Below are 20,616 nucleotides of genomic sequence, written 5' to 3'. Positions count from 1 at the left end.
CTATCAAGCCAGGGCTAGGTTGTTTCTTCTGACCAGCCTTCCATTTCTCAAATTAATTCTTCAGCCATGTCATATCTGCTGTTAAGCCCACCCATTGAGCTATAACTTTTGGGTTTTAGTTTTATTGTATTTCTTTTTTGCATATACTATGTAATTTTATAGTTTCCAGCTCCCTGCTAAAGCTTTTAATTTTGGCATTTAACTTCTTAGACGTAGTAAGTGTAATTTTTTTTAGTCTGGAGTTCCTCCAGCTCTATTTCTGTTGACTATTGTTTCTGATGGTTTTAGCCCAAGGAATCTTGCTTCCTCATATGTGTGTGTGTGTGTGTGTGTGTGTGTGTGTGTGTGTTGTGTGTGAAATTATTTGCAGAGATTATTTAAATGGGTTTGTTTTGTCATTCACCAGAGAGAATTTTCTATTGCTTTTGCCAGGTGCCTGGAGGGATGAGCAAACTGAGATCATCTTAGTTCATACTTAGGGCATGATGTTTTCCGGAGCACCTTGATGACTCACAGCTGGACTGCCATTCAGGGACAGGCTGATATGCTTCCAGTTCACCTTTATTTCTGGGGTACAGTCTTTTGGGGGCTGAGCCCAATGTGGGGTGTGGTTTATCAGTCCCCCACCCTTGACAGGCCCCTGACCGATTTTTGTCTCCAGCCATGCAAGGCCACTAGAAGTGAACTTGACCTCTCAGCAGCCTCATATCTCAGGGTCAACTCTTTGGAATCCTGTCCTCTACTGGACCATGGCACAACATTCCCTCACTCACTATCTAGTTAACTCTTTGATGCTATTAAGAATGTGTGTGTGTGTGTGTGTGTGTGTGTGTGAGAGAGAGAGAGAGAGAGAGAGAGAGAGAGAGAGAGAGAGAGAGAGTTTTATAAACATTTGACCAACTCTTTCAGTTGTTTTCTGCAGGAGGTTTTATCAAAGATATCTAGTCTACCTCTTACTGGAAGAGAGGTCTTGGTTTGCTTAACTATCAGTGTGGAGGATGGAACAGATGATGCAAGAATGGTTTCGGGGAGACCAGTTAGGTTAATCCTTGTGGGAGATGTTGTGAACTTAGGTGAGGACATTGGAGCTGGAAAGAGGACAGATTTGAGAGATACTCTGAATGTTGAGTTGATGGGCTTGGTTTTAGATTATGTGTGGGGATGAGAGAGATAAGGGAGAGGATGCCTCAAGTTTTTGGCAAGAGTAATCCAATGAGCGATGGTCCCAATCTTAGACAGGTGTCTGCGAGGAAGAACAATTTGGTGAGAGGTCAGCAGTTTGCCTTTGGGAATATAGATTTGATGAGGCTTTGGGATGTCTAAGTGAGCATGTTTCATGGGGCAGTTGCTGATTTGAATCTGGACTTCAGGCAGAGATATATAAAAGTATGAGTCTTCAACATGTAGGGGGCATTTCAATTCCATCGTTTTCCTGAATGGAAATACTTTAATTAGAATTTTTGCCAACACTGGTGATTTTTTTCCTTGGGTCAATAAGGGATTTGGGGAATAAATTGCATTAAAGTAAACTAATTCCTTCATAACAATTTTAAATTCAGCACAATCAAACCATTTCTCACTTTAAAAAAATATGGTTTTTATTGTTTTTTTAGAGAAAGGGAGACAACAAGGAAAATGACTTTGGGGAGCTCTAGGTGAGTGTGGCAGAGCTCATGGGGAGGAGAGGCCCTTCCCTGACTCAGGCTGCGGCAAGGCTGCCAACAGGCTCCCAACAGAGAAAACCTCCAGCTGCCTCTACCTGGGGTTGTGGAGAAGTAGGAAACAGCCAGCGCAAAGGCTCTGGTCTGAGGGGAGTAGCCCACCCAGAGCCCAGGAGCCTTTCTTCCTGGGAACGTGGGGAGGAACTGAAAGGGAGTGGAGCCAGATCATCAACTCCCTGAAGGCCAAGCTCAAGATTACTGACCCTGGCATAAGTAACTGAAAGTCAGTGGAGTTTTTAAAGCAAATACGTTACCTAATGAGTTTCTAGAATGTAACACCTATGAGGGGGCAGGGATTCTGTCTGTTTTGTTTTCAGAACTAGTAACTACTGAATAAATAATTGGGTAATGCAGGAATCAGTGAAGGAATAAATGTGTTGTAGGAAGGTCATCCAGGCCACAGTGAGAGGACTGACTGGAATGGGCAGAATCTGGGAAGAGTCAGGAGGCTGGGACTGAGCGGAGGGCATGGTGGCGGGAAGGTTAGGGGTGACTTTACCGTTTTCACTTTGAGGGCTGGACCTTCATCTTTGCAGTAACTGCATGTGTCTGGCCCAGAGTAGCTGCTCAAGAACTATTTGCCGAACGTTTAACAAAAGAACATTCTAGGTCTGTTCAAAGAACCACCTGCCCTTGACTCCAGCAGTTCGGTGGCCGATCACGAATTTCTTCCTCCAGAAACATGTTCTTATAGCATTTCTTCCCAGTTTTCTTTGCAGACATTGCCTCATTCGGTCCTTATCACAACCCTGAGAAGTGGGAACTATTAGCTCCGTTTTACAGACAGAGACACAAGCCTCGGTGAGGCAAGATAGTAAGAAACTAGGAAAGTTCCTTGGCAGGTGGATTGGGGAAACAGACAGATAGCTGAACAAACTTGTTGAGCAATTTACAGCCAGAGAATAAGTCACAAGATCTTATCTTCCCTAACAAGGACACTTAAGAGCAAATGGTTTACGTAGTCCAGACCTCCAGAGCAGACCTGCTTTGTCTGGTCCCTCTTTCCTAACGTTCTTTGAAGGTGAAACTGACCAGAGAATGACCCTGACCTCTTTATAAGCTCATTTTGGTGAATCAGCATATTGAAGGAGACACCTTGATTATTCCATTAGGATCCTCCTCGGAGGTCTCCCCTTTAGAAAACAGGTAAGAACCCTCACGACAAAGGACCCAGCACACACTCTCCTTGGAGTACACCTGCACCCCTTCTTTTCTCGGGCATGTACTTTTTCACTCTTTCTCCTAAACTTTAAGGGTCCCCAGGAGACTTGCAACCAGGGGAGCAGTGGGCAGCGGCAGCTCCTCCCAGGCTTACCCCTTGAACTTGTCTCCAAGGCCCCCTTTCCCCTGACTTGTCAGTGAGCTAAAAGCAGCCCTGCCTTGGCCCACTTCTGCCACTGTGTCTTACTTCTCAGCGAGTCCACACACTTTTTTCTTTTTTTAATTCTCACCCAAGGATATTTTCCCATTGATTTTTCTTTTCTTTTCTTTTCTTTTCTTTTCTTTTCTTTTCTTTTCTTTTCTTTTCTCTTCTTTCTTTCTTTTCTTTTCTTTTTTTCTTTTTTTAAATATGGAACGCTTCATGAATTTGCGTGTCATCCTTGCGCAGGGGCCATGCTAATCTTCTCTGTATCGTTCCAATTTTAGTATATGTGCTGCCGAAGCAAGCACCCATTGATTTTTCTTTTAGAGAGAGAGGGAAAGACAGAGAGAAATATCGATGTCAGAGAAACACATCGATTAGTTGCCTCCTGCACCAGCTCCAACCAGGGCTGGGATTGAGCCTGCAACCAAGGTACGTGCCCTTGAACAAAATCGAACCCGGGACCCTTCGGTCCACAGGTTGATGCTCTATCCACTGGGCCAAACCAGCCAGGGCCACGCACTTCTTTTCATACTGTTTCTAGAGGCCAAAGTAGGCTCACCCAGGCTCTCTCCTGCTGCTCCTTCTATCCTAAGCCCTTCCTTTGTTTCACTGTCCCCGGCTCAATGAATGTACTCAAAATCACCTGGGCTCGTGTTGTGAAATCTTTCCTGCACAAAGTCAAGAACCCACACACTACGGGCTGGCCCTGAGGCAGACCTGCTCCGGGCCTGGTCCCTTTCCGGTGACAGCAGGAATTTGTGTGACTTCACCAGGGTAAAATGTGGGACAGATGAAATTCTGACCCAGGTCTGCAGGTCTCCGTGCCCAGGATTCTTTTATCATGTAGCTGGAAATATCGGAGTAGAAATGTGAAAGAGCCCCAGATGGCATGTGGATTCAGTGTTAATGAGGGTGTTCATAGTAAGAGCTCACGTTCACTAGCCCTTCATGTGTGCCCACTGCTGCTCCAAGCCCTAGACATGAGTCACCTCATTTATTTCTCAAACACTCTTTGAGGTCAGTTTGTCTTCTCCCCATATTACAGCTGTGGTATTGGCAAAGTATAAGGGGCAGAAACCACCTTGGGCTGACACAGCCAGGGAAGACCTCAGGAGGAGGGAACCTGAGCCAAGATAAGATGTAGGTGGGGAAGGAGGAAGGCATTCCTGGAGGAAAGCCTAGCTTGAGCAAAGGTATGAAGGAGTGGGTAGAAGGGAGGGGCCCCAGTTCCAACAGAAGAGGGGAGAAAAAATAAAAACGAAAAAAGGGGGGCTGAGGGGGCATCTTCTCCAGAAGGAGCCAGGCCTGGCTGATTGAGGTCTCGCCATAGTGGATCTTAGAGCAGGGTCTTGGGTGATGGCATGCACTGGGCAGTGGTGAGGAGAAGGGCTGAAGAGGTAGAGATGGCTGGCTGGTCAGGACAATGGGCCTGGGCCTGGTAAGAGATGGTGAAAGACCTGAAATAGTGGACATGGAGAGAGAGGGAGTAGCTTTCACAAGTTAGGGTGGACAGAATAGGTTACCCACTACTTCTGAGTGTTGAATCCAGTTTTAGGTGGTACATTTTCAGAGGTTGCATAGTGCCCATAGGTTTTTGTTTGCCTGCACAGTGTGTGTGTGTGCTTTAAAAATTAATTACTGAGATTAAAAAATCAGGACATTTCAAATACAAATCAAAATTTTCTGTTTCTCCTGGAAAATGAGGGATCTGGCAATGCTGGGGTCTCATTTCTGTGGGGCAACAATCGCCTGAAACTAAAGTGACTGTTTCCAACAGATGGGTTCTTACTCTTTGCCACAGTCCCCACCACTCCCTATTGCTCCGCCCATCGCACTCACTGATGTCATTTGCTTGGCCCCCATAGGCACTGAGTTTGTAACAAAGGATTTGGATAAATTGGAGCGTTTTAGGAGGAGAGGCCAGACTGATTAGTGACTTGAAGTATGTCCTGTGAAGACCAGCTGGAGCAAAGGGAGATATTTACCTTCTGGGAACGAGATTATATCCTTCACATTTAAAGGGCTAAGGTCGAGGAGACTAGGCAGGTCTGTTCTGTGAATCCCAAGAAAAAAACAACTAGGACCAGTGAAAATGTGAGTGTGGGGGTGGAGAGGGGAGGCAACAAGGAGACCCGTTTCAGCTTGACCTAAGGCTGACTTTGGAACAGCATAACCGTTTCAAGACGCAACAGGTAACATCAGAAAGAGGCGAGCCCCTGGCACAGATGTGGGGGCCGAGTTTAGGCTGAACCTGGGCAATGGCTTCACCACAACCGTTTAGAGGAAATCTAAGTGTTGCATAGACAGCTGAGCTGCCTGCCCTTCGCGGTTTCTTCCAGCCTGCCAGAGCGGGATTCTGTGCCCACAGACTGGCTGCCAGGTTGAAGAAGGAAGAATTCAAAACGACCCCTGCACTGCTGGCCTGGAAGCTGAAAGACTACCTAATCTGCTGCTACTAGAAGAGGGAACTTGGGAGGAACCTGCAGGAGGAGCAGGATGTTACACTTCTTTGTGCTGCAGGGAGAAAAGCCAGGGCATTGGGTCAGAAAGACTGGGTCTTTTTACCTTTCCGTGCCTCTGTGTCTTCCTTAGTAAAGTATCTGTCAGGGCTGTGAGGAGGGTTCAGGTGAACACACCTGAAAAAATGCGTCCCAGTGCTTGGCTGGTAGAGTCCCTGGATAAAGGTGAGCGTCCCAGCCCCATGCTCTGGCCCGAGAGGCGTCGCTGGTCCAGGATGGAGCAGGTGAAAGGCCTGGGTTCTGGTCTAGCCCACATGGCCACAAGTCTGACATCGGTTTCTTTCTGTGGGAGGGAGAGGCATGTTAGATGACCTCTAGGGGACCTGCCAGCTCCGGGTCACCTGGCAGGAGTCTGGATGGCTGAGCTTTCTGTCCAAGTGAGACAACTGGAGGCCAGAGAGTGGGTGTGGGGGCTTCTGGAGGCAGCTGCTGTGACTGTACTTCCTAGATGAGAAAGGGAGCTGTGATGTTGTGATTTAGAATAAGAAACATATGTTTGAACTTCCTCCTAGTTCCTGGCACAGAGCTCCCCAAACCCTTGGAATTTCCTAAAGGATAAACGTGATCACTGTGTCTTTTGTTATGTTAATGAAGTGACTTTCGAGCCCCACCTAAGGATGGGGGCTGGTTACATGGAGAACCAACCTTGTGATGAGAGGGGTGTAACTTTCAGTCCCCCCCCCTAACCTCTGGGAAGGAGAGGGGCTGAAGGCTGGATTGTGCCAGTGAAATAGCCTCTCTGACCCCGTCTTGCTCAAGCCTGTGTTCTTGCATATAGACATGCTAATCATTATAGAGGAATTCTGCTTGCGGCTTGAAGTTTATTTTTTCTTTAAGAACAGTCCCCTTGTCCAGTCAGTGTGGCTCAGTGGTTGAGCGTCAACCTATGAACCAGGAGGTCCCGGTTCAATTCCAGGTCAGGGCACATGCCCGGGTTGCGGGCCAGTCAGGGTTTCGGGCTTCATCCTCAGTGTTGGGCATGTAGGAGGCAGCTAATCCATGCTTCTCTCTCATCGTTGAGTTTCTATCTCTCTCTCTCCCTCTCCCTTCCTCTCTGAAATCAATAATACATTAAAAACAAAAACAAAAAAACAGCCCCCTTGCCAGAAGGTGCCTCACCCGAGGCATTTTTTAAATATGTAAAAAAATAATTATTTATCGAAGATTTGCAGAAGCCTCAAGACTGGATTTAGATCAGCAGGGTTTAACAGATGGAAACAAAGAGATTTTGAGATTTCACACTCTTTCTTAGGTCCCTGCTGGTGCCCAGATGTCTGTGGTCCTCGATGATCTCTTGCCCATCCTATCTTTCCTTCATTTGACATAAAAGTGTGAAGTCTGGACTCTCTTAAGATGGATTTAAGGAACCTCTGAGACCCCCATCTTCTCAGGTGCCTTCTCCTTACTCCAAACTCTGATGTTTTGAATATTGGCCTTTTTGAAATGTTAGGCACATAAACTTTCAGACCATTAGTAAGATTGTTATTGGTGTAAGTGGAGTTCTTGTGGTGCCTCGAAGAAAAGAATTTCCTGAGGTCCCCGTGGGACAAGGGGGTTTGTGGGAAAGCTTTATTGATGATGTAAAATTAATGGGTCATGTGGCTCCTTAAGGCCACATGGCTATAGAAAGGGAACAGAGGAGCATACAGGCGAGTTCAAGTTGTGGAACAAGAGAGAGAGGGAACAAGGAGAGAGGGAACTCTCTCCAAGCCTTTGAGCACTTGCCAATGATCTTTTCCCCAGGCTAGACTGACAGCCAAGCACTTTCCCTACTGGTGGGGGCTTCAGAATAGTACCAGGTGTTAGACCCATGGGGTCAGACTGGACCGGGTTTAACAACCTCAGTACTTGAGTTCTGGCTAGGAAAGAATTCAGAGTCAAGACTCAAACTGTAAGTGACCACTTATTTGGAAAATCACAGAGGTAGTAGAAGTAATTCATAGAAGATATGGGCTTAGGAAATAAGTTATAGAGGTAAAGGAAGGGCTCTTGGAGCTTGGCAGTGAGGAGGGTATGGAAAGTCACCAGGGGGGAGAGCCCCCGGGTCCTCCTTGGCTGGTTCGGGAGGGCCCATAGGGGAGGGAGGCCGAATGGAGGCGGCAATCAGTCATCCAAGTAGGATTCGGAGGTAAGCCCAGGACCAGCTGCTGCTGCCTACAGCTCTCCCAGGAGAAAACTCAGGGTGACTGAAGCCAGGTTGATGGCTCCCCTTCCCCATGGAACCCTCCCGGGTTTTTGCACCAAATGTTAGGGTTGCTGAAGGAGGACCACACGAGACCAAATGTGGGAAGGGGTTATAAATTTATTAGGTCATCTGGAGACCAGATGGGCTGAGCCCCAAAATGGTGCCAGCACCCAGGGTCAGGGAGTCAGAGATTTTTTTAATATATTTTATTGATTTTTTACAGAGAAGAAGGGAGAGGGATAGATAGTTAGAAACATCGATGAGAGAGAAACATCGATTAGCTGCCTCCTGCACATCTCCTACTGGGGATGTGCCCACAACCCAGGTACATGCCCTTGACCGGAATCGAACCCGGGACCTTTCAGTCCCGCAGGCCGACGCTCTATCCACTGAGCCAACACCCAGGGTCAGGGAGTCAGAGATTTTAAATTATTTTATTATTTATCTGTTTGTTTTTCAACATTTTTTTTTTTTAATCCTCACCCGAGGGTATTTTTCCAATGATTTTTAGAGAGAGTGGAAGAGAGAGGGAAAGACAGAGAGAAACATCAATTGGTTGCCTCCTGATCTCGCCCTGGGGCCTGCAACCAAGGTACATGCCCTTGACTGAAATTGAACCCAGGACCCTTCAGTCCACTGGCCGATGCTCTATCCACTGAGCCAAACTAGCTAGGGCGGGAGTCAGAGATTTTAAAGGACTCTAGGCAGGCTTTTTGGGTGGGGAATTCTCTGTTCATGTCTGGATCCTGGGCAAATCTGGAGGGGAAAGGTAATGGTCTTAACAAATGGAATGTGGTCTAAGCCAGCGGTCGCCAACCGGTGGTCCGTGTACCACTGGTGGTCCGTGAGGTCCGAAAGGTTGGCCATCGCTGGTCTAAGCAAAAGGGAATGTCAGTTGTGAAGTGGTCTAAAGTCAGTTCCCAGGGGAAGGGGTATCGATTCAATTATTTGATCAGACCTAACAGGCCCTCTGTCCTAAGGGTTTCAAGGGTGGAGATTGTAGAGGAGGTCCCAGGGGAAGATCTCAACAGAATATCCAGCAGCTTTCCAGGTGTGTTCTTTCAGGGTCTAGGTCTCCACTGATTGATTATTCAGCACCAGGGAAGGAGGTCATTATTCAATGCACCTGGACCTAAGGTCAGCCTTGGGGTCACTTGTCTAGTTTTGCTGCTTTTCTGGGCCTGGAGCGGAAATACAATTAAGGCCTAGATGTTATCTCTAGGGAGGATGGTCAGAGGGTCCAAACCCCATGACCAGCCATATGCTAGGGGAGGAAAGGTCATCCTGGGGACGAGGTCCCACCCTACAATCGTCCTTTGTTAGGCACCCAAGGCTTTCTGCCCTGATGACCTTCTGTACCTGACCCATCGTCCTCGCTCTGCTCATGTCTAACTTCCTGCCACACTGTCAACCTGACTTCCCATGTACATCATCTCTTCTTTGTTTGGTCCCTCCCCCCAGTGATCTTCAGGGAATGGACCTGTGGTTCCCTGAGGAGCGTGAAGCTTTAGCTTCCTGGTGAAGCTGTCCAAGAGACCATGCTAATGTCTAGTCTACCCTTTCCTCTCTTCTTCTTCTTAACAAACTAGCTAATCATGACAATAGAAGAATGAGTCATCAATGATTTAATCAATCTTACCTAAGTAATAAAGCTCCCCTGGAGCAAAGCAAAGAACACAAGTAGAAAATAGACATCCCTGGGGAGCAGCCCCTTGTTCTCAGTGCTCATCCCAACGAGTCCTCAGCCGGGGAACATGCCTCCGGACAGCAAGCACTTTGGAGGCTAGTGATGCTGAGCTCACACACTCTCTCAGAATGCCGGCATTGTCCCCACAGTGGCTGAGCCACATAGATGATAGTTCTATGACATTTCTTTCAGATTCTTTGTTATTCAAGAATGAAGTCAAACCAGTTTTGTCAAATCATATAAAATATTTATTCTAATTACAGTCTCCATCTTATAAAATGTTTAATAGTTTCTACTTCTGTTATAAAAAAAAAGAATTGCTAGCAACAGTTCAATTGTTTTTAGCAACATATACCTCAGTAAAAGACTGCTTTCACCCAGCCAGCATGGCTCAGTGGTTGAGCATCATCCTATGAACCAGAAGGTCATGGTTCAATTCCAGTCGGGGCATATGCCCCCAGTTTCGGGCTTGATCCCCATTGTGGGGCATGCAGGAGGCAGCCAATCAATGATTCTCTCTCATCATTGATGTTTGTATCTCTCCCTCTCCCTTCCTCTCTGAAATCAATAAAAAAATATTTTTAAAAAACCACAAAACAAAAACCCCACCTTATATCCTTATATTTATATTGTTTTGGTCAATTGTGTACTAATTCTATTTCTATCAATAATTCAATTCAGAAGAATTATTTAACACTTAGGATTTATGGTCAACAGGAAATAAAGTAAATTTCAATAATATACTTTTTGTTATACCTAAGTATAATAAGATGGCCAGTAAAAGACTTTGAAGCCTAAAAACATATTGCCTTAAAATGAAGATATGGAGAACTTGGAAAGGAAACACAAATTCAAGGAGAAAAAGGAAAAAATGTAAAACTTCCAAATGTTGAAGAAGAGCTTGTTCATGGATTTAAGAAAGTTTTTTAACATTTATATTCCTTTGGATACATTTAAAACAGCGATTTTCAGCTGGTGTGCCGCAAGAATTTTTAAAACATACAATACCTGACTATTTAGTTAGGGGCATTGACCTCTTTTCCCTTAGATTGCCAAATAAAATAATGACAACAGCCAACACAACAATAGCCATCCAGTATGAATGCCCGATCTTGAACCATAATTATATAGGTCATATAGTAGTAGAGTTGCACCTTCTTGGTCACATCACATAATAAAGTTAGTTAGAGAGTCCTCCCAATACCCCAAGGTTGTAGGTTTGATCCCAGTCAGGGCACATATAAGAATCAACCAGTGAATGCATAAATAAGTGTTCCCCTCTAAAATTCAGTTTTAAAAAAAGTAAGGCCCTAACCCAGTGGTCGGCAAACTGCCCTAACCCATTTGGCTCAGTGGATAGAGCATCGGCCCTCAGACTCCAGGGTCTTGGGTTCGATTCTGGTCAAGGACACGTAACTTGGTTGCAGGCTTTATCCCCAAGCCTGGTCGAGGCCAGTGCAGGAGGCACCCAATCAATGTGTCTCTCTCACATCAATGTTTCTCTCTCTCCTCCTCCTTTCCACTCTCTCTCTAAAAAAAATAATTCAATGGGAAAATATCCTTGGGTGAGGATTAACAACAACAAAAATTAAAAAAGAAGTATGTGTATATCTGTTTTACTTTTTATCCAGTCTTGAAGATTTCCCCCTTTGCTTTCTCCTGCCTCCCTAAGCGATCACCAGTGGATTTCAGGTAACCCTCATATCTTTCCCTTTGATCCTTTGATTCTGATTATAAAATAAGTGGTAAAACTGCCATTTTCCAGAGCATTTTCTCAATCTATTGAGATTTTACAATTGCCATTTTGGTTCTAATAAACTCATAGAGATTCTCGATAAGTTCGGATGTTTCTTATGTTGAAAGAACTCAGAAGACAGTTTGGACCAGAGCAGGTTGAAATGCTGAGCTAAAATCTTGGCACCCCTACCCTACCCCTCTGACTTGTGAAGAAGATGCACTTGGCCACATTTCTTTGCACATCTAAGCAGTGGTGCGATGTGCAAATCTCAACCATCTTCCATTCGGATCATCCCAACACTCCTGGGGGTGGGTGTTGGTGTCCTTCTTTCAGAGATGAGGAAAGAGGCTTTGGGGTTAAGGCAGTTTCATGAGGACATGCAGTTATTATTTTTTTAATCTTTATTGTTGAAAGTATTACATATGTCCCCCTTTTTCTTCCATCGACCCCATCCAGCCTACCCTCATCCCCTGCCCCAGGCCCTCACCACCCCACTGTCTGTATCCATGGGTTATCCATATATGCATACAAGATCTTTGGTGGATTACCTCCCACCCATTCACCCTCCCACCCTCCCCCTCCTTCCCTCTGAGATTCTGCACTCTGTTCCATGCTTTGACGTCTCTGGACCCACTCCGTTCATCAGTTTAATTTCTTACTTAGATTCCACATATGAGTGAGATCATATGATACTTATCTTTCTCTAACTGACTTATTTCACTTAGCATGATATTCTCCATGCTGTCTCAAAGGGTAAGCGATTCTTCTTTTTCACTGCTGCATAGTATTCCATGGTAGAAATGTACCACAGCTTTTTTTATCCACTCATCTACTGATGGGCACTTGCACTGTTTCCAGATCTTAGCTATTATAAATTGTGCTGCTATGAACATCGGGGTGCATACATTCTTTCTGATTGGTGTTTCCAGGTTTCTTAGGATATATTCCTAGAAGTGGGATCACTGGGTCAAACGGCAGTTCCATATTTAATTTTTTGAGGAAACTCCATACTGTTGCCCATAATGGCTGCACCAGTCTGCATTCCCATCAGCAGTGTACGAGGATTCCCTTTTCTCCATATCCTCACCAGCACCTGTCATTTGTTGATTCGTTGATGGTAGCCATTCTGACAGGTGATACCTCATTGTTGTTTTAATTTGCATCTCTCTGATGATCAGTGACTGTGAGCATTTTTTCATGTCTTTTGGCCATCTGTAGAGGACATGCAGTTATTGAAGCTGGGACTCTCCAGCTGCCCAGCTTGAGCGTCTCACTACAGTGGGCTCCCTCCTGAGGCTACGTCTCTCTAACTCAGTCCTTTAAAGACTGCTGTGGCAGCATGAGCCAGAAAGGCAGGCTTTCCTCGGGTCATGGGAAAACGCTGCTTGCAGGCACACTGTGCTGACTGTGTGTCAGAAATCAGAGAAAAGGCATCTTTGGGCAAAGTTATTGTTTTAAGCTGGTTTTAGTGTGTGTACTAGTATACCACAATTGCAAAATGCCTTCAGCAATAACCTTCAGGAAACTTTGAATAAAAGAAAACAAGGTTTGCCCTAGCCGGTTTGGCTCAGTGAACAGAGGGTTGGCCTGCGGACTGAAGGATCCCAGGTTCGATTCCTCAATCCCTAGTAGGGGGCATGCTGGAGGCAGCCGGTCAATGATTCTCTCTCATCATTGATGTTTCTATCTCTCTCCCTTCCCCTCTGAAATAAATAAAAATATATTTAAAAAAAGAAAACAAGGTTTATTATTCACAGTTTCTGGAGATTCCACAGTGAAGAGGTGGAGGGAGAAAGGGAGAGGGAGAGAGGGAGAGAGGGAGAGAGGGAGAGAGAGAGAGAGAGAGAGAGAGAGAGAGAGAGAGAGAGAGAGAGAGAGACTGGGGTTTTGCTTTTATTGGTGTTGAGGGTGGGAGCCTAGGGTTTCTTGGGTTCATTCTTTATTAGTGAATGTAAAGCATAAGAGCAATATTTAAAGGCAAGAAGAGAAAGACAAAAGTCAAACCAAAGATCTCTAAAACAAAGGAACTTTGGGGATGGGGAGCAGCCTGGCTCTTCTAGTCCTGTGGCTGGCACCGTGTTTACTCCCGATAGCCGTCTTTGAAGTGGATGCCTGGGCAGCCAAAAGCATAAATCAGGCACTTGCATCACAAAATAGACAAACAAAACACAGGCATTTGCACTACAGCTCCCGCGGAGAGGACGGGCCTCTGGGAGTAAGTTGGAACAGTTCACAGTGGCCTGGCTCTTTCTGCTCGGGTGTAAGACGTCTGGAACAGCTGGGGACAGACTTGCTCATTGTTGTTCTGAGAACCAGTTCACACAGGGTAGAAAGCAGCGGGCCACAAACTGGTTTCATCAAATTGTTTGCCTGTGTCCTCTGCACGCTGGGGTCTAAAACCTTGCCCTCAGTCCCACTGGATATAGAGGCATAGTCGCTTGTTTGCCCAAGATTGGGATGAGACTTGGCTTCTGGTGTATGCCTCTAAATCTGTTCTGCTGTCACCAGGGGTAAGTCACTGAGTGGCTTGGGCTCTAAAAAGACTCCTAGGAGTTAGATCCAGCCACAATCCTGCCAGGAACAAGCACAGTGTCTGCAGGAGCATTGTTTTTTATGGTATTAGAGCTTCCTTTACCCATATAGAGGCAGGCTTTTCCCTATAACCAGCCACTTTGTAAGATATTTTTCTCCCTAAATTTTTATTGTGAAATTTTTAACCAGTAACGTTTTTAAAAAGCAAATAACTTGTTTGGAAGATATTCATTTAAGAGGAAGTTTTCCCACTAATAAGCCAAATGTCTGCTCCTCAATGGAAACTGGCTTAGTGCAAGGTGGGTAGGCAGGAAATTTGTATTGCAGGGATGGCTATGGGGAGCAAATGACCACAAGGGGGCAGTAAAAGCCAGTGGATGATTGAGGAACTTAAAAAAATATTTATTGATTTTTAGAAAGAGGAAGGGAGAGAGGGAGACACTTATTAATGCATTTACTGGTTCTTTTTTCTTTTTTGTTGACTTCAGAGAGGGAGAGGGAGAGACAGAAACATCAATGATGAGAGAGAATCATCAATCAGCTGCTTCCAGCATGCCCCCCTATAGGGATCCAGCCCACAACCTGGGCATGTGCCCTGACCAGGAATTGAACTGTGACCTCCTGGCTCATAGGTTCATACTCAACCACTGGGCTACTCTGGCTGGGCCATTGCTTGATTCTTGCATGTACCCTGATTTGGCCACAACCTTAGTTTATCTGAACGATGCTCCAATCAACTGAGCTACCCAGCCAAGGCTGATTGAGGAACTCGTGATGGAGGGAGTGGGAAGGAGTGGCTCTCGTACAGACCTGCCTCTCCAGAGGGTTCCCCTTACTTGTACAATGGGTACCCATGGGCATTTAACTTATATCATGGCACCTCTATAGCAAGAAGTCTCCTGGTCTGTATTTGGTTGGAGGAGGGAGAATGGGGGAAGAACAGGTATTACCAGGAAAGATGAGCCCACCCCCCCCACCCCATCTTCCTCCCCTTTCCAGGAGGCCAGAGAGGCTTGGGCTGGGGTAGGGGATGGCCAGGATCTTTTGTTTTCAGATCTGAGCTCCTTCTCAAGAGCTGCCAGACTGTGCCAGAAGGTGTGGAATGAAAACATTTGGTGTATTTCAAGAGAAACTGCTGTGGTCCTTCAGGAGATTGAAAAAGGCAAGTGGCCCCACCTCTTGTGCCTGGTTTCCTGGGACGGACGGAAAAAGACAAGTGGACTCTGCACTCATGATACTGCAGTCCTTTGGGTGGGTTTGGCTCCCGAAGGACTGGTGAAGCTGGCATAATGTGTAGAACTATTGTCTTCTGAAGTTCATGCTGACTAGTACAGCTCTCCTGCAGGAGGGCTGCTGGCATCACCACAGAGCTGAACTGTGCTCTGAGAGCTGGAGCTCTATCCTGCATGGAGGGCGGGGGAGGCTTCCTGCCTCCCTGCTTCCCTCCCTCCCTTTTCCTCTCCCTTTTTTCTCTTCTTCCTGGGAAATTTCACATGTAGGTAAAAATAGAAGGAAGAGAACAATGAGCCCCTTGTATCCACCAGCCAGCTACAATGAGTATCTCCTGACCACTCTTGTTTAATCTCTATCCACCCACCTCATCTCCCACCACCGGATTATTTTAGAGCAAATCTTAGACATTATAAGATTTTATCCATAAATATTACAGGCTGTATCAAAATGAGAAGCAGCATGCCTTTATTTGAGATCAGAGAATCACTATTTGGGAAGGAGAAATTTTTTGAAGCCCAAACACAATGCCATTATCACACCTTGCCATCTCCTAATACTCAATCCTTACTCATATTTTCCTGGTTTTATCAGGAATCTGTTCTAGTTGATTGGTTTGAATCAGGATCCACCTGAAGTCCACACACTGCATTTGGTAGATGTGTCTTTAGATCGCTTTTAATCTACAGGGACCTTCTTGGGACTTTGTAAGCCTGGGAGAGCCTTAGATGATACAGAAAGGGGGTAGGGCTCCCTGCCTCCCAGGGTAGTATTAGAGTCCCTCCAGGTGCTGGTACTGTCCTCATTTAATTTGGAAAAAGAAGGGAGATTTCCATTTCTTGCATCCTGAGCATAGATAATCTCATTGAAGTATCACAACAAACCCATAAGGTAACAGTTATGCCTAATTTACAGATGAAGAACAAGGGAGGCTTTCCAAGTAAGTAGGAGTGACTATTTAATCAGAAAGTTTCACCTTGTTTCTCTTCAGCATTTCTGTTTGCCCTGGGACAAGAAACAGGGGCAGCTGCTACCACTGAGAGCACAGGGCCCTCTTGCTAGTCGATTCCATCTGGGGAACTGGGAATGAAAAGGAGGGCTAGTTACGAGGACAGCAGGCATAAACTGCACGTGTACTCGCCTGCATGAAATTCCCAGCTGCTCCACATCCTTACCAACACAGCATGTGGTTGGCTTTTAATTTGTGCATTTTCATTACTCATAACTACCACAGATATCTATGGTCTTCTTTTTGTTCCCATTACAATTTTTTATTAAAATACTTTATATGTCATAAATGTGACACATATACATGTGCATATAAGGTATGAAAAATAATAGAATGATTCCTTATATGTCAAACATCTGCTTAAGAAATAGAAAATCTTTAAGGCCCCCTGTCGGCCTCTCCCCAAATGCATCCTGTCCTTCCTCACCCCCATGGTAACCCTGCCCTGAAAATTTTTTTAAATTTAATTTTATTGTTTAAAGACCCTGAATTTTAAAAAATATATTTTTATTTATTTCAGAGAGGAAGAGACAGAAACATCAATGATGATAGAGAATCATCGATCAGCTGCCTCCTGCACACCCCACACTGGGAACTGAGCCTGCAACCTGGGAATCCTGATCTCCTGGTTCATACCACTGAGCCACTCCGGTTGGGCTATTGCTTCTAATGCTCCACAGGGGATTCTAGTGAGTGGCCAGGGTTAGGACCACTGGATGGCGAACCTGTAGATCCCAGATCATACTTGAATTTGTTCTCCTTAGACATAGCTCAGTTTCTTAATGTATTATTTAAAACCACATTTTGCTTTTGCCCAAGTCTTGTCATCAACTTTCCTTTGCCAGCAGGAAGCAGCAGAAAGAAAGGGGACATATAGTAGGAAACAGAACCTGGAACAGTTAAGTGTTGGAACACAGCGCCAGTTCTCTGGAGGTATCCAGTGCCACGACAGAGCCCAGAAATCAAGCATTTCTTTCTCTGTTGTTGTAGGTGGATTTTTCCCCCCTTTAATATATTTTTATTGATTTCAGAGAGGAAGGGAGAGGGAGAAATAGAGACATCAATGATGAGAGAGATCACTGATTGGCTGCCTCCTGCACGCCTCCTACTGGGGATCAAGCCCACAACCCAGGCATATGCCCTTGACTGGAATGGAAGTGGGGACCCTTCAGTCCGCAGGCTGACACTCTATCCACTGAGCCAAACCAGCTAGGGCTTTTGTGCTTTTTGAAAATCTAAAACACTACAACATTATAGGGAGCACAATCTGGCTAATAGCAGTTAATTTTAAGTCAGTGAATTCAAGGTCTAAGGCCAAGTCCCTCATGTGTAGATGTGGGAATGCCTGTGTCTTTCTGCAAGGCCCTCCAAGTCCTCAGCAAGCCCCAGTGCACTTTTAGGAGGGAATGTTAAGTAATGAGGCAATATGACTCTCTGAATCACAGTAAAGATGGCGTCACTCACTGTTTTAAAGCCTGTAAATGGTAATAAAAGCTTTTACTTATTGGGTACTCCCAATGTGTCAGATACCATACACTACCAGATATGTACAGTACCTTGTTTATTCTCAGCAACCATGCAAGGTAGGCAGGTATGAAAAGTTCTACCTTAGAGATGTGGACACTGAGGCTCAGAGAGGTTCAGCGACTTGCCTGAGGTTGCAGTGAATTAGTGGTGGAGGTGGGATTACTACCTCCTCTGGCTGAGGCCAAAGTTCCAGTTCCACTACCCTGGCTGATCCAACCCCAGGAATTTCTCTTCTTCCAGATAAGTCTCATTGGCCCTTCAGTTTCTGCCTGCCCACATTCCTGCCTTGGCTTCATTTCTATGAAAAGCAACATGATTTCATTTTATGCTGAGCCTTCTGCAGCAGCAGAAAGTGAGAGGTGGATGTGACAATGTGTTAGGAAGTCTGTGTTTTCCCATTCTGGGCTGAGATTCTAGGCCACTGCACAGAAAGGGCAATTCTGCAGCCTCTGGTGTTGCCAGCTCTAAGGGTAAGAGAGAACATTCCCTGGGGTGGGGCCACTACTCCTGAACCTCTTTCTCACTCCAATTTCTAGGGAGCAGAACAGACTCTCTCCTGAGTTGTAGCCCCCAGGACCGCGAGGCCTAAAAGCCCAGTGATGAGGACGTGGGGTGGGTCCTACAGCTGTGAGGGAGAAAGTCACCTCAGGAAGCAGGTCAGCCCCCAAAGCACTTTGGACTTTCCATCCCCTTAAAATCCAGAATTTCCACAGCGTGTGCCCCTGACTTCAGGTCCACTAGGAAATGAGCATCTCTGAGTCTAGGCCTCTCCTCTTCTGGCAAAGGGCTTTCAGTGAGTGCTCAGAAGGAAGGAAACTGCTGCTCTGTGCTCATTAGGAAAAGGGAAGCAGGGCCGCCCACAGCATGTGCTGCTCTTCAGGGGACTGCGTGGATTGTTCTAAAAAAGGAAATTGGTGCAAATGAGCTTAAATGAAGCAGAATTAAAGCTGGCAGGTAGTGTAGCAGCTGCTGGCAGACAGGTAAACAAGATGGAAAGGGCAAGTGAACAAAGAAGATGAAGTCAGGTGTGGGAAGAGGTGGCCCCGGGTCTTCAGGACAGGACAGGAGAGCAAAACATCAGCCTTAGGGCAGAGAAGGCCTGGGCAACAGCAGCTGGTGCTGTGGGCTGCAACCTGCCACCTGGGAATTTCAATTCAATCAATTCCATTAAAACTGAGTGCCTATGAGGCAGCAGGCCCAGTGCTAGGAGCTGAGGACATAGCAATGAACAAGATACACAGGTCCTGAGCTCAGGGGGCTGATGTTCTAGTGAGATGAAGGAACAGGGGAGAGAAAATAAATAAGATTTCAGTTAATGATGATAGCTGTGAGAGCAATAAAAAGGGATGATGTATGTGTGAGTTTGTGTGTGAACTCTTAGGAATGGGTAGTCTGGAAGGCCTCTATGAAGGAGCGGACAAGGGGACACTGGGGGTAGTCATTAAGGAAAAACATCTTCTACATCCCTTCCTTGGGAAGGAAATACTCGGTGCTGCACTATCAGACAACAAATAGTTACCTTTTCCATTTACTTCTTTCTGGTCCAATATCATAGCCTGAGGAGTCCTCAACTCAACCTTACTTGTGCGTGAGGGGGCATAGCTCAGACAGATGCAGTAGCAGAGGAAATTCTCAACTGTCAGCCTGAAGGGAAGGGCAAGATTCTATCATCAGCTGAGCAATTGCTATGCTGCTCATATACAACTTATCTTAAAAAATTGTTTTTCCTTTGGGAATATTTCAGATCTACAGAAAAATTATGAAGATATTAAAGAAAATTCCTGTATAGCCTTTACCCGGCTTCCCCTATGGTTAATATCTTACCTAACCATAGTGCATTGGTCAAAACTAAGAAATTGACAGTGGTGTCCTGGCAGGATAGCTCAGTTGATTAGAGTGTTGTCTCAATACACTAAAGTTGTGGGTTCAGAAAGGTCTCTCCCTGCTCAAAAATTTCCCCGTGCTTGAAAACACTGAACCCAGAGAATACAGTATAGGTTGTTCAATGTGGCATACACAGATCCTCATGGTCCACCCAACCTTCCCTCTGCTGCTGCCGCCGCCGCCGCCGCCACCACCACCACCACCACCACCACCACCCCCCCACACACACTCCTGCACTGTATTGGCAAACCAGGGACACCCAGAGCTCCTTCCAGATCCCTGAACATAACATGCTCTCTTCATCTCTCTACCTTGCACATGCTGATCCCTCCAGAACTCTTCCCATCCGACAGCAAACTGACTCCACCAGCAAGCCCACGCCTCCTGGAGACCTTCCCCAAGCATGTTGTACATTCCTCAGGCACAGTGCCACGCTCTTGGTCCCACTGATGCTCCAAGGGACCTATCCAGCAGCCAAATCCCCACCTTAATCCAGCAGAGGAAGCATGGGGCAGACACTTTGTGTCTCACCCATGGCCCTGGTTTCCTCTCAGAGGTGGGAGGGACATCAAACCATGTTGGCTAGCCCTCCCCATGGGCCCTCTCCAGCTAGAGAGAGGAGGAACAGTCTGGAGGATAAGGAACATCTGTGCATGGGACCAGCTGTGCAGGCCAGGAGTGAAGGAATCTGCTCTAAGGCCAAGTTCCACTAGGTACCAACTCTTATACCTTGGGCAAGCTACTTAGCTCTCTGTGCTTCACGATCCTCAGCTACAAGGCAGATTAATCAATAAGACCTAGCATGTTGTACTCGGTGAATGCTCAGCAGGTGCCAGTTCATCCTGGATTCATTTCATCCACATCTGGCCAGCGAGACAGGGATGTTAGCTCCACTCCACAGAGGAGGCAACCAAGGCACTGAGGAAGCAGTAGAGCTGCCTGCTTCTTCCCCCTGCAAACCATTGCTCAGCTCTCTCCCACTCTCCTGGAGGTGGCAGCAGCAGCCATAGCGGAGTGTGGGGCCCCAGGTCGGAGTTGTGCCCCGGCCCAGGCTGAGTGAGCTGATCCTGCTTTTCTTCTGCTCATTCTACATCCCTGGTGCAGGTATAAAGGAACACCCACATTTTGTGAGGTCTTGCTATGTGCTAGATGAGTACAGAGCTGAGGGCTATGATACCACATCCATTCCCACCAGCTCCAAGAGGCTGGAGTTTTGCC

At 46.2% G+C, this 20,616-nt stretch overlaps 2 protein-coding genes and 1 non-coding gene across 4 annotated transcripts in view; all 3 read right to left on the bottom strand.

The window, feature by feature from the left end:
• N4BP3 (NEDD4 binding protein 3) overlaps nt 1–5,843 on the bottom strand; it is a 33,118-nt gene extending 27,275 nt beyond the window's left edge. The window contains exon 1 of the mRNA XM_014454758.2: nt 5,724–5,843. The gene's annotated coding sequence lies outside the window, so the exon portion shown is untranslated. The remainder of the gene's footprint in view (nt 1–5,723) is intronic.
• LOC111826580 lies at nt 3,286–3,392 on the bottom strand. Its single transcript, XR_002829942.1, has one exon. It is a non-coding gene; the product is annotated as a U6 spliceosomal RNA (small nuclear RNA).
• Nucleotides 4,420–20,616, bottom strand: part of B4GALT7 (beta-1,4-galactosyltransferase 7) — a 28,016-nt gene continuing 11,819 nt past the window's right edge. The window contains exons 7-8 of one of the 2 annotated variants that reach the window (XR_002829316.1): nt 5,653–5,889; nt 4,420–4,544 (exon numbers count right to left, since the gene is read on the bottom strand). The gene's annotated coding sequence lies outside the window, so the exon portion shown is untranslated. The remainder of the gene's footprint in view (nt 4,545–5,652; nt 5,890–20,616) is intronic. The other variant, XR_002829317.1, reaches the window with a different exon arrangement.

Source organism: Myotis lucifugus, unplaced genomic scaffold, assembly GCF_000147115.1.
Source record: "Myotis lucifugus unplaced genomic scaffold, Myoluc2.0 scaffold_1, whole genome shotgun sequence".
Lineage (NCBI taxonomy): Eukaryota > Metazoa > Chordata > Mammalia > Chiroptera > Vespertilionidae > Myotis > Myotis lucifugus.
The sequence above is the reverse complement of the archived record's forward strand: the minus strand, read 5'-3'. Positions and strand labels throughout refer to the sequence as shown.